Source organism: Chrysochloris asiatica, unplaced genomic scaffold (genome assembly GCF_000296735.1).
Source record: "Chrysochloris asiatica unplaced genomic scaffold, ChrAsi1.0 scaffold00070, whole genome shotgun sequence".
In the NCBI taxonomy this organism is placed as follows: Eukaryota; Metazoa; Chordata; class Mammalia; order Afrosoricida; family Chrysochloridae; genus Chrysochloris; species Chrysochloris asiatica.
In genome coordinates this window covers 15530756-15545378 of record NW_006408588.1, presented here as the reverse complement: position 1 = coordinate 15545378, position 14623 = coordinate 15530756, and positions in this window count along the sequence as shown.

The window sequence follows — 14623 nt, the reverse complement described above, 5'->3', positions numbered from 1 at the left end:
TGTGCAGTTGTTTCATCTCATTTTGTGTCATGTCACATCAGAAAATGAAGGTCCCCAAAACTTTACTCCATCCATGTCATTAAAGCCAACTCTACTTTGAAGGGCAGCTCATCTCTAGTCATATTTTGAGTACCTGCCAACCTGAGGGAGTCATCTTCCAGCATTCTAATATACAATGTTCCACTGTTATCCATAAGGTTTTCACTGACAAATTTTTCAGAAATAGATCAGCAATCTGTCTTCATCTGGAAGCTCCACTGAAAGCTGTCCACCATGGGTGGCCCTGATGATATTTGAGATACTGGTGGCCTAGCTTCCGGAATCAGAGCAACATGCAATCCTGTGTTCCAGACACGCAATCCACTATAGTATGACAAACTGACAGATGAGTGGTAGTGTTTACACTTAATCTGGTGTAATTATTTACACAGTCCTTTGGTTGCTGCTCAGCCTCTGTATTAGTTTCCTATTGCTATTATAACAAATTCCCACACATTTAATGGCTTGAAACAATGCAAGTTTTTTTCTTTGTCAGTTCTAGATGTGTAAAATGAAGACATCAGTAGAGCTACATTCCTTCTGCAGGCTTCAGGAACAAATCCATCATCTTGCTTTTCCAGCTTCTAAAGCAGGGGTGTGGAACCTTTTTTCTGCCAAGGGCCATTTTAGATATTTATAATATCATTCACAGGCCACTCAAAATTATTGTGTTCTTTCACCATACTTATTCAACTTGTATGCTGAGCAAATAATATGAGAAGCTGGATTATATGAAGAAAAATGTGGCGTCAGGATTGGAGGAAGACTCATTAACAACCTGCGATATACAGCTGATACAACCTTGCTTGCTGAAAGTGAGGAGGACTTGAAACATTTACTTATGAAGATTAAAGAGCACAGCCTTCGATATGGATTGCATCTCAATGTCAAGAAAACAAAAATCCTCACCACTGGACCAATAAACAACATTCTTATCAATGGAGAAAAGATTGAAGTTGTCAAGGACTTCATTCTTCTTGGATCAACTATCAACACTCATGGAAGCAGCAGTCAAGAGATCAGACGACATATAGCATTGGACAAATCTGCTGCACAGGAACTTTTTAAAGTATTGAAGAGCAGAGATGTCAGCTTGAGGATTAAGGTGCGCCTGACCCAAGCCATGGTATTTTCAATAACCTCCTATGGATGCGAAAGCTGGACAGTGAATAAGGAAGATCATAGAAGAATTGATGCCTTTGAGTTGTGGTGTTGGAGGAGAATACTAAAAGTGCCATGGACTGCCAAAAGAACCAATAGATCTGTATTGGAAGAAGTGCAGCCAGAGTGCTCCTTGGAGGCCAAGATGGCTAAGCTTCGTCTCTCATACTTTGGACATATTGTCCAGAGGGAACAGTCGCTGGAGAAGGATGTCATATTGGGTAAGGTGGAGGGTCAGAGAAAAAGAGGAAGACCCCTAACGAGATGGGTTGGCCAGGTGGCATCATTAATGGACTCAAGTGTGGCAGCGGTAGTGAGGTTGGCCCAGGATCAGACATTCTGCTGTGCATGGGATCGCTATGAGTTGGTTCTGACTCGATGGCTCCTGATAACAACAACAACAAAGCAGGGGTGGGGAACCATTTTGCTGCCAAGGGCCATTTTGGAAATTTATAATATCATTCACAGGCCACTCAAAATTATCAACTTAAAAATTAACCTGTTATATTTGGTCAAACACTTAGTTAACTCATCCCTAATGTGATAGCTGCAACTGCTTCTCTTTGGTGAGGCAGGTGATGTTAGCTGGTGTTGCTACTTGCAACTGCATTTCCTGGTTTGCATCAGTCAGTCTGGAACACAGTCAACTCTTTGCAATGGTAAGTTTTGAAAAGAACTGCTTGCTGTAGTACGTTGTTCCAATTTGAGACAGTTCTCCAAGACAAACTATCACTCTGAAACAATTTTATTTTGCTGGGGCTAACAATTCTATAGCAGCCACCATGCACTCTTTCATAAGCTCTCCCTCTACACGAGGCCTTAGTTTCTTTGTGATGAGCTCTCTCTCTGTATAACTCATCTGAATAACACTGTCTCTGTCACAACAAGGCCTAGTGAAAGCAGCTTGTCGTGACTCCAAACTCCTTTGAAGAGCATTGATTTTATCCAGATGCATGTGACCTCCTAATTCATTGAGTTTAGCATGTTCTGAACTGTAATGATGCTCCGGATTGGCTTTTTTCATTACTGCTAGTGCATCACCATAAACTAGACACATATGTTTGCCTTTGACTTCAACAACAAAATAATCATTTGTCCATTTCTCTTGGAAATATCAACACTCTGCGTCAACTTTTCTTTTCTTTGCAGTCACCATTTGTAGGATTTTAAATCACTTAAGTTTTTAAATAACTATCCAATGTGTGTGTTGCCAGCTATAGGATTATTTTGCTTTGATCGCTGTTCTAATCCTGCATCTTGGATTTGTAACATATCCAATATTCTTATCATTCATTCATGAGGTCTTCTTTGTGTACTGTAATTTCTTTAATCTTCATCTGAGATTCAGTTTTAGCAACGATTATTGATCATGGATGTGTGGATAAAGACTGCACTGGAGTTACTGTCTGTGTCAACAAAGAAGTGGACAACATAGTCATCAATCATGTAGGCAAGGTCATCAACATCGTGAGGAATTATCTCATCACATCTCGTCTCATCAGCACCGGATCGCTGTAGTCTCACCTCAGTGTGTTAACAGCATGCACACTCCAAGCCTGCCTGGCACTGACTGTCCTCTGAGTCACCACAATACAGGCAGATGGCTGTGGGCAGTCAATAAGGGGCATATGTGTCTGTCCCTTTATGTGCTTGTATGTATCCTGTCTATCCTGTTCCATGCTTGTCCCTCCAAATTTACGTGGTTATTATGATTCACTTAATGTAAATTTCTGTTGCTATGGAAAAAGCTCCTAGATTTATTGGCTTTTTAGTCCCACCTGTGGTTGCCTTGGCAGAGTCAGGCCAAATTATTTCACAGGCCTTATATGGAGTCCCAGTGTAGTGCTGTGCGTTAATGTGCTGGACTGCAAAGTCGGTTTGAACCACAAGGTCAGTGGTTCAAGCTCACCAGCTGCTCCTCAGAAATCCTATACAGGATCACTATGGGTCATAACTGACTTGACAGAACTTAACAAAACAACAACATACAGCCCACAAGCTAGGCGTTCTGCACCCCTGTTCTAGAGAATACCTATGTTCCTTGGCTTGTGGCCCTTTCTTCTACCTTCAAAGTCAGCAGTGTAGAATCACTCTCACAGCTTCTTTACTGACTTTGACCCTCTGCCTCCCTCATATCAGTATCCTGTGGCTACAGTGGCTCCATGTGGATAATGCAAGGTAATCTTCTCATTGCCAGGTCCCTAACCTTAATCATATCTGCAACTTCCTTTTACAATGCAAGGTTACAGGTTCTAGGGATTAGGGTGTGGACATCTTTGGAGGAGTCCAAGAGCTGAATTATATGATGAAGAATGTGGCAACAGGATTGGAGGAAGACTCTTTAACAACCTGTGATAACAACCTTACTTGCTAGAAGCAAAGAATACTTAAAATACTTTGTGATGATGATCAAAGACCACAGACTTATGTATGGGTTGTGCCTCAATATAAAGAAAACAGAAACTTCACCACTGGACCAATAAATAACATCATGATGCATAGAGAAAAGATTGGAATTGTCAAAGACAGTCAAGAAATCAAACAACATATTGCATTAGGCTACACAAGACCTCTTTAAAATGTTCAAGAGCAAATATAATCAGTTTGAGGAATAAAGAGCTCTGCTAGTGTAGTGGTTATGAATCGGACTGCTAACCTCAAGGTTGGAAGTTCAAAATGACCAGCTGTTCCATGGAAGAAAGATGAGGCTTTCTGCTCCCGTAAAGATTTACAGCTTCGGAAACCCTGTACAGGGTTGCTATGAGTCGGAACCGACTCCACAGCACATAACCAACAATCAACAAACCCAAGCCATAGTATTTTCAATAGCCTCATTTGCATGTGAAAGCTGGCCAATAAGGAAGACCATAGAAGAATTGATACATTTGAGTTATGGTGTTGGAGGAGACTACTAAAAGCACCATGGACTGCCAAAAGAACAAGCAAATCTGTGTGGGAAGAAGCACAGCCATAATGCTCCTTAGAAGTCAGGATGATGCGACTTTGTCTCTCACACTTCATCTCTCACGTTTTCTGGAGGGGCCAATCATGCTTGGAAAAGTGGAGGGTCCGTGATACAGAGGAAGACCCCCAATGAGATGGATTGGCATGGTGACAGCAGCAATGGGCTCAACCTTAACAATAATTGTAAGACTGGTGCAGGACTGGCAAGTGTTTCATAGGGTTTCTATGAGTTGGGACCAATGCAATAGTAGCTAACAACAACAAAATTAACAATTCAGTAGACCTCAGCTTCTTAGGACAAAGGCACTCAGTCTGTCAGATTTCTCATCATATTCTAAGATGATGTCTGATTGAGTAGGGTGGTAGTTTGCAGGCTTCTGTGGAATTTAAAGGAATGAAGGCCCTCAGCTCTGCACTGGTCACTAGCGGTGTGATGGCCAGTGTTTGCTGAGGTCAAGGTGGCCTGGACTTATCCCTGGTGGACAAGAGAGTTATTGGCATCCTCTGAGCTCATGGTTAATTTTCCCACCTTCTAATCAGACCTTGGTGACACTCGCTGACTGGGACCTTTAATCTCTTTGAGTGCTGAAAGTCTCTCTGAGTGTCTGGCATACTTCCTAGCAGCCACTGGTTATAGCTGTCCTCTGCTATGGGGTTAGCTTGACCTTGCCAGGGAGGGCCCACAGGAGACCCATTGGCTTTGGACTCAGTTCATCCACCAGGAATGGGTTGCTCAGGAGTGCCCTGTCCCTCTGTTGCTTTGTCTTTCCCTAAGCTGTGCCTGCCAACACTGGCACAGGGGACATGCCCTGAGGTATCCTCCAGAGGACCCAAAAAGAAGACAGACAAAACTGCTCCATTCTCGGTACTACCTCTGTGGTCCTCCATCACTGGCAGTCCCTCCTTTGTAGCCTTTTGTTCTTTCATGGCCCACCTGACCGATAACAGGCAAACTTTTTCCAACAATTTGTTGTTCTCCTGGACTTCTAGTGAGTAACTGTAGGATCAGCACTGGACTGAGAACCACAAGGTCAGCAATTCAACCCCACCAGCTCCTCCTCAGAACCCTATATGGGATCACTGTGAGTCAGAACTGACTGGACAACATTTAACAACAACAAAATCATTCTCCCAGACTATCAGGGGCTTCCCTTGTATAAAACTAGTCAACAGACCTGGTATTTTCAATTGGATCATCATATGCTGCTGCCACTGTATCAATCCATCTTCTTTGGAGTTTACCTCTTTTTTGCTAACCCTCCACTTTACCAAGCATGATATCCTTGTCCAGGGACTGGTCTCTCCTGACAATATGTCCAAAGTAGGAGAGATGACTTTCACCACCCTAGCTTCTAAGGAGCATTCTGCCTGTATTTTGCCAAGACAGATTTTTTTTTTTCTGGCAGTCCATGATATTTTCAATATTCTTCAACACCATAATCTAAATGTAGCGAGTCTTCTCTGGCCTACCTTATGTATTGTCCAACTTTCACATGCATATGGAGCAACTGAAAATACCAGGGCTGGGGTTAGGCAACCCTCAGTCCTCAAACTGACATCTTTGCTCTTGAACACTTTAAAGAAAGGTCTTCTGTAGCAGATTTGCTTAATGCAACATGTCACTTGATTTCTTGACTGCTGCTTCCCTGAGTGTTGATGGTTGATCCGAACAAAATGAAGTCTTTGACAGTTTCAACCTTTTCTCCATTTATCATGATGCTATTTATGGTTGCAGTGTTGAGATTTTTGCAGTGGGTTTGGAATTGGGTTTTTTTTTTCCCGATCCTTGAGTATATAGGTCCTTGGGAAGGAGCTGTGATGGCACTGTAGGATAAGCATTGGACTGCTAACCACAAGGTCAGTAGTTCAAACCCACTAGCTTCTCCTTGGGAGAAAGATGAGACTTTCCTTTCCCAGAAATATTTACAGCCTCAATAACCCTATACAGGACCACTATAAGTCAGAATCAAGTCAGTGACAGTAGGTTTGGCTTGGATTATAGGTCTCTGGGTGGCACTGATGGTTTGGTCTTGGCTATTAACCAAAAGATTAATGGTTCAAATCTACCCAGAAGTACTACAAAGGAAGACGTGATGATCTACTGTCATGAGCTCACAGCCACTGAAGACATTTGTGTGTCCTCTGACACACATGAGGTTCCCCACAAGTCAGTATCCAACAACAACGGTTGCTACTTTCTTTGTGTGCCAGTACTCTAAAATATCAAGTTTTATTATACTGAGACCTGGAAAAGACAGCCTGAGGAAACGAGAGGTTTTAGTCAAGATGCGTGTGTGTGGGCAGGAAAAGGTAAAGACACAAATGAGCTTACTCAGCCATTGGCTGCTTATCGGGAAAGAGTGAGCTCCAGGCACTCCTTGGGCTGCTGAGGTAACCAGGCAAACAGGCTGCCCTGAACGGGTAGGACAAGTCCATCAGGAACCATGAAGGAAACATGCTGTTCTGGGAGGACATGAAGCGAGGTGCTCCAATGCCAAGGACGAGATGAGGAAAAAGGCAAAGATGGAAGGTTGGAGATGCAGCTCCTGGGCTAACCCACCTAGAAGCTTCATACCAGAGGTTAGAAAAGCTCAGCTGGAAGGGGAAAAGTCAAATAAGGGGGTAATTATTTGTTATTTGTAGGGGCCATACCTAAGAATCACAGGTCAAGTAGCCCCTGACTCTCATATGCACCAGCCAAGTCACATTAGCCAACAGCCCACTCAAGACCTTCAGAGAAGGTTGGAAGCCAGGTCCCACCCTCAGGGCCTAGGGTTCTCTGGGGACTTCTGGGACTGAGCTTTGATGGTTCCTGACACTTGGTCAAAGAAAGTTTGCCTATGGACCCATCACTGTTGCTATGTCCCTGACTCCCTCGCCAAGGAACCCTACTATCCATTTGTCAATTTTAAGTGATAATTTCTATTCAATCTGATACATATTATAAGAATATAAACAAATGCCTCTCCTTCTATCGGCGCCATAATCACTTTCTTTTATAGCTATCATTTATTACGAGCCGACAGATGGCCAGTTCGCAGAATTCTAAAGAGGCTACCCGCCGGCCAGTCACCTGGGAACATGGGCACATTTACATTTCTCCAAAACAGATGGGAAAGGGAGGGGGGAAGGAGGTGGATTCCTGTCAGAACTTTGGCGCTTTTCAAAATGTGCTTCTTTTGCTTCTCCTGATCCCCCTCTGCTTTTCTCACAGATGGTAACTTATCCAATCCTCTGTATACCTTCCTAGACATCCATTCCCCTTCTGTGGCAACTGAAGCCACCAATATGGTGGCCTTGGTGGGTGGAGACCAGATAGGCACTTGGCAGGCCACCTCTGGGAGCATTCAAATCTGCAGTTCAGTTTTCTACCGGTCCCTTCTTGCTTGTTATTTGGGGTTGGGGCTGAGGTAAGAGGCCAGAGGAGGATAACAAATGAGTTGGCCTAACAGAGGACAGATCCTGGAGCCTGCCTCTTTTACAAGATAGCAGAGCAATGGTTCTCAGCCCTGACAGTGCATAAGAATCACAAACAGAACTTTTGAAAAAGAATAAATGTCAAAGTCCCACCAGAATGATAAAATGCCACAGTCTGGCAACAGAGCCTGGCAAGGTGTGCAGCTGTGGTTGTGAACCCATTTTTAGGGAGCCAAAGGAAAAAGAAGAGTGCTGTAAATAGACAACAAATCAATGCTTTAGAAAAGAGAGGCTGTTGTGCAGCAGGCATTGCAAGAATTGCCAAAGTTATCACTCAGGGAGACAAGATCCCTGCTCACAGTCCAGGCAGGGTCAGTAGTAAGTACACTGATCACCAGATCAGAGATGGTAAGAGCTATGATGGAGGTATGGTCAGGGTCAGATAGGAAAAGCCCCCAAATGGGGCCTCAGGAAAGTCTTCCCATAAGAAGATAGCATCCTGTAACTTAATCTGCAAAGACAATGTTCTACATCCTACTTTGGTGAGTAGTAACTGGGATCTTAAAAGTTCATGAGCAGCCATCTAAGATGAAATTCTTGGTCTCTTCCTGTCCAGAGGAAAGTGATGGAAAATGAAGATGCTTGGAAACAATTAGTGCAATGGAATAATGGACCACAGGAACATCAGTCTCTATGACCCTGAAACCAGAAGAGCAGCTACCACTATCAACTGCTCTGAAAGGGACCACTTTAGAAGGTCCTGTCTAGAATGGGAGAATATGTGAAACAAAACTCAAAGTCATAGAACAGACTAAGCATAATGGTCAGATAGGGACACATGGAATGCTGAGACTCTGGCCCTAAGTTGCCCTTCAGGTCTGGAACTGAACTCACCCCTGTTAACTCAATTTTCAGCCAAGCAATAGATAAGAATATAAAGACAAGAACACGAGTGAGGTATACACACCATAGAATGATCAACCACTTGAGATCAAGAGTCAGCATTTACCTAAGTTAAAAATTCAAAAGGATGGGGAAAGGAGGAATGAAACAAGAAACACTGGGAGCAAGTGGAATAAGTTCGGTTACACTGAAAGGATTGCAGTTATTGAGATGAATTGAAATGCTTGATTGGTTCAATGTGAAACTGATGATTTGTTCTATAAACTTTCACTTAATTCAAACAATAGAAAGTTAAAAAAAAAAAAAAAGATGGGCTCCTTAGTGAAGAAAATAGAGGGAATAAAGAATGTGTCATTATGACCTCCCAAGAAGGGAAAGGTATTTTTAAGACACAGGAGTGCCAATCATAAAGACTGATATATTTGCCTACATGAAAATCAAGGTCCTTTGTTCACAAAAAGAGACCATAATGAGAATGAAGACAAAAGCCACCAACTAGAAGATATTTGTAACACAGGTAGCTAGTGGTAGTAGTGGTGGTGTGCCATCGAGTTAGTTCCAACTCACAGTAATTCTGATAGGGTTTCTGAGATTAAGTCTTTATGAAAGTCTCATTTTTCTCCTGTGGAGCAACAGATTCAAACTAATGAACTTATGGCTAGTAGTCCAACTCATAACTCACTATACTACCAATAGGGGGGTCCATATGAAGAATATGTAAAGAGGGCACATAAATTAACAAGGAAAAAGACAACCCAGTAAACTAGTGAGAAAAGGACATGAAAAAGTATTTCCACAAAAGGAAACAAGAAATGGTCCATAAATATAAGAAAAATACTTAAAATTATTTGTAATCAGAGAAATTGTAGAATAAGCACTGGACTGCTAACTGAAAGGTCTATGGCTTAAATTCATGAGTTGCTCCTCAGAAACCCTATGCAGGGTCACTATGAATCAGAACCAACTCAACAGCACTTAACAAGAAGTTGATAAAACAAAACTTTAAGTCTAACAACATCGAGGGTTATGAAGATGCTGAGGCTGGTGGGTATGTAAATTGTTACAACCACTTTGGAAAAACCACTGAGTGATATATACTAAGGTTAATTTCCATTGTACAATGGAAAGCTATACGTATGTGAAACTGTACAAACAATAGTTATATACATCATCAACATTAAACTAAAAAGCATAACATTGAGTGAAAACAGCAAATTGTGGACAAATACATCGAATTTATATAAAGTTTAAAAAGTTATACAGCTAAACATTGGGATGCATATAAATAGCTATAAGTAAAAACAAGAAATGAGTAACAAACTTCAACAATGTAGAGGCACAAGGGGGCACTGGGAGGAGGCATATGGGGATTTCAAAAGTACAAGTAATAGTGATTCCAATTCTTTAATCTGGGTAACATGTTACTATTACTCTTTTAACATTTTTTGTATGCATTATATATTTCATAAGAAAAAACTTAATGCAAACAAAGAAAAGGATTGTACAATAAATGTTATTCCTTCTCTCAAAGTTTGGGCTCCTGGTGTGGTGCATAGGGGCACTATGAGTCGGAATTACTCAACGGCACTTAACAACAACAACATCTCAAAGCTTATCCAAGAAAGTAACTCAATTTTCTCTCATAAGTAATATTTATTCTTCATTCAAAAGATGCAAATCCAGTGCCATGGAAACAATTCTGACTCTTTGTGTGATAATTAAGGTTTTGTGTTAACTTGATTGGGTCAGAATTCTGATAAACCCCCATGATGAGATTTAATATCATGTAATCAACCCAATGATGAGATCTGCTGTGAGAAGTCAATCAACTGAAAGGAAGTTTCCTTGAGGTATGACCTACTTCCAATACATCAGACATTCAGGCAAAGCTTGTTTGCTTTCTGCTGGTTCTGGATCCTGTATCTGGCTTGTCATCTGACCTCCAGTTCTTTGTACTTGAGCCAGTGACCTGCTTTACTGCCTGTTGATCCTGGGAGTGGCCTTCCATTGTACCTAACCCGTTTGCTGGCCTGCCACCTTACCTGCTGATCTTAGTTAATCTGACCCATTGACTAGGGAATTGTTCACCTCTACAACTATGTGGACCATTTCCTTGATATAAACTTCTCATTATATATACATATATAAGCTTCACTTTTTTGCTTCTCTAGAGAACCCAGTCTAAGACATTTGGTAGTGAGAGTGGTTCTGGAAAAACAAAACCATAAAATGATTCTCAAATCTGACTAATTTAAAAGGCACTGATAACTATGCCTCCACTCATAAACAGAAGAGGGTGATTAACACAAAAGAATATCACTACCAATAGGTCACATATTGGAGAGAAGTGAGGCTCTGGGCGATTGTTGTTGTTCGGAGCCATCGAGACAGCACTGACTCATAGCGATTCTATGTACAGTAGAATGAAACACTGCCTGGACCCATGCCAACCTCACAATCATTGCTAAACCTGAGCCCACTGCTGCTGCCATCTCATTGAGGATCTTCCTCTGCTTCTCTGACCCTTCGTTTTACCAAACTAAGTATCCTTTTCCAGGGACTGGTTCCACTTAATAATATGTCCAAAGTATGAGAGACGAAGTCTGGCCATTGTAGCTTCTAAGGAGCATTCTGGCTACACTTCTTCCAACACAGATTGGTTTGTTCTTTTGGCAATCCATGGTACTTTTAATATTCCAACAACATAACTCAAATATATTAATTCTTCTATGATCTTCCTTACTAACTGTCCAACTTTCACATGCATATGAGGTTATTGAAAATACCATGGCTTGGATCAGGCACACTTTAGTCCTCAAACTGACATCTTTGCTCTTCAACACTTTAAACAGGTCTTGTGCTGCAGATTTTCTGGTGCATTTCATCATTTGATTTATTGACTGATGCTTCCATGAATGTTGATGGTAGATCTGAGCAAAATGAAGTCTTTGAAAAATTCAATCTTTTATCCATTTATATAGCTGTTGTTTATTGTTCCAGCGGTGAGGATTGTTGTTTTCTTTACATTGAGATGCAACCCATACCAAAGGCTGTGCTCTTTAATCTTCATCAGTAAGTATTTTAAGTCTTCTTTGCTTTCAACAAACCAGGGTGTATCATTTGCTTATCACAGGTTGTTAATAAATCTTCATCTAATCCTGAAGCCACATTTTACTTCATAGAATCCAGTTTCTCAGATTATTTGCTCAGCATACAGATTGAATAAGTATGGTGAAAGACTACAACCCTAGTGCACACCTTTCCTAATTTTAATCCATTCTGTGTGCCCTTGTACTATTGTAACAGCTGCTTCTTGGTCTATGTACAGGTTCCTCATGAGCACAGTTAAGTGTTCTGGAATGTTTATTATCTGCAATGTTGTCCATAGCTTATCATGATCCACAAAATCAAACACCTTTGCATAGTCAATATAGCACAGGTAAACCTGTTTCTGGCATTCTCTAATTTCAGCCAAGATCCATCTGACATCAACAATGATATCCCTTGTTCCATGGCCTCTTCTGAATCTGGCTTGAACATCTGGAAGTTCTCTGTCACTGTAGGGTTGCAGCTGTTTTTGTACTATCTTTAGTAAAACTTTACTCACATGAGATATCAATGATAATATCTCATAATTTCTGCCTTCTACTGGGTGACCTCTCTTTGAATGGGCACAAATATGGATCTTTTCTAGTCAGTTGGCCAGGTAGTTGTCTTCCAAATTTCTTGGCATAGATGAGTGAGTGCCTGCAGTGCTGCATCATGGGTGATAGTGTGTTCAATACTTTTCTGAAGTTTTGTCAGGATAAGAAGTATAGAGAAGCTTGTTGTCTGGTCCTGCTTAACACTAGACCAAATGGTATAAGAAAGAGATGCAGTCACAGCTAAAGTGTCATAATTTAAGGTGCCATATAAAAGATCTCAATGTTTTAACTTGTGCCTCAAAAGAAGGTTTTATTTCTTGTAATAGCAGAGGTAATATTGCCTAAAACCAAAACCAGAGTCTTTTTGTAAGAATGACTGAGTTACAATGCCAGCTGAATTCCAACATTGAATGGTGTCTAACGTTAAAGTGAGAGCAGTGAATAGGAAGAAATCAGATCCTGAAACTTGGGACGGGGACATAAGGGCAGATAATCAGGAAGCTTGGGACATAGAGCCCCTAAAATCCATTGAATCACTTCTGCCAACAGAACCAATCCTCTTAGCCTCTGGTGATGAGATTAGAGTGTGGATGATGAGTCACTGCCTGGGATATCACCTGGGACAACACCTGGGGACTTATCTGTGACATCATCTGAGACAGCTGCCTTAAAAGACACTGCAGAATGTTCCCAGGAAACATAACCAGTACCCATTTCTACTTCTAGATGTATAACTAGACTTATGTCCCGGAGAGCCTCAAAAAGGTGAAGTACAAATCATGACACAGAAAGAGGTACACTACACTTCAAAAGAACATCTTGATTTGCAAAATATGTAAAAACAGAAACCTGGAGAATATGTATGGGAATGGCTATTAAGGGTATGGGATGATGGTGCAAGGAACATGATTAGAAAATTGGTGACAAGGAGGTATGGGGAAGAGGTATGTGGATGAACCTTTCTGAATGGGTACACAAAAAAAGTTAAGATATTTGTATCTTCAATGAATGCTCACCAAAGGGTTACCTTGGCAAAGGAGGATTTTAACAATCAAGTAGGTAGGATGACATGTTCTGTGGAAGTTAATCCTCCTTTTTCTCCAACCACTCCTGTAATGGGTTCATGAAAGAAGTGGCCATGGTGGCAGGGGTGGAGGTTATGGATGGGTTCAGTAGCATGGGCTTCCACTCACCAAGGCTCACATGCTACAGCCACTGCTGAGAGCCTAATATGCCAGCAGCAGACAGCAACATTGTGTCTGCAATATGGAACTATTCTTCATGGAGATCAGCCAGCAACCTGGTGGCAGGTTGATTACGTCGGGCCATTTCCATCTCAGGGCAGTTTTTTGTTCTTATAGGAATAGACACTTACTATGGATACAGATTTCCCTTGCCTGTACTCAATGCTTCTGCCAAAACTACCATTTGTTGACTTACAGAATGCCTTGTTGTTGTTGTTGTTAAGTGCCTTTGAGTCGGTTCCGACCCATAGCGACCCTGTACAGGGTTTCCGAGGGTGTAAATCTTTACGGGAGTAGAAAGCCTCATCTTTCTCCCGCGGAGCGGCTGGTAGTTTCGAACCGCTGACCTTAAGGTTCGCAGCCCGATTCGTAACCACTATGCTTACAGAATGCCTATCTACCATAATTGTATCCTACACAACATCACCTCAGATCAAGAGAAAAACCTCACAGTAAATGAAATGAGACAATGGACCCATTCTCATGGGATTCAGTGGTCTTATCATGTTCTGCAGGACCAGCTGAGGTGCTTGCTGAAAGTAAAGGAACGATGGAATGGGTGGTTGAAGAAGGTAGTTCTAAATACCACGTATGGTGACCAATTACAGAAATGAGGACTGTAATTGTTTTGAGTACATTTTCCTTGCAACACTTGTCCATCAGTTTGTCACATGGTGGTGGCATGTGTGTTGCTGTAATATTGTAAGCTATGCAATTGGTATCTTAAATACTGACAGGATCACCCATAGTGGATAGGTTTTAGCAGAGCTTCCAGAATAAGACAGACTAGGAAGAATGAGGCAAACTTCTTCTGAATGCTTAGCCACTGAAAACCTTATGAATAGCAGTGGAATTTTGTCAGATATAATACCAAAAGATAAAAACATTACAAATAGCAGCAGAATATTGTCAGATATAGTGCCAGAAGATGAGCCCTTTAGGTTGAAAGGCACTCAAAATATGACTAGGGAAGAGCTGCCTCCTCAAAGTAGAGATAACCATAATGATGTGAATGGAGTAAAGTTCTCAGGACCTTCATTTCTTATGGGGCACAACACAAAATGAGGAGAAACAGCTGCAAGCATCCATTAATAATCAGAACATGGAATGCATAAAGAATGAATCTAGAAAAATTGGAAGCTGTCAAAAATGAAATAGAATACATAAATATTGATATCCTAGACATGAATGAGCTGAAATGACCATTTTGAATCAGACAATCATATAGTTAACTGTGCCAGAAATGACACG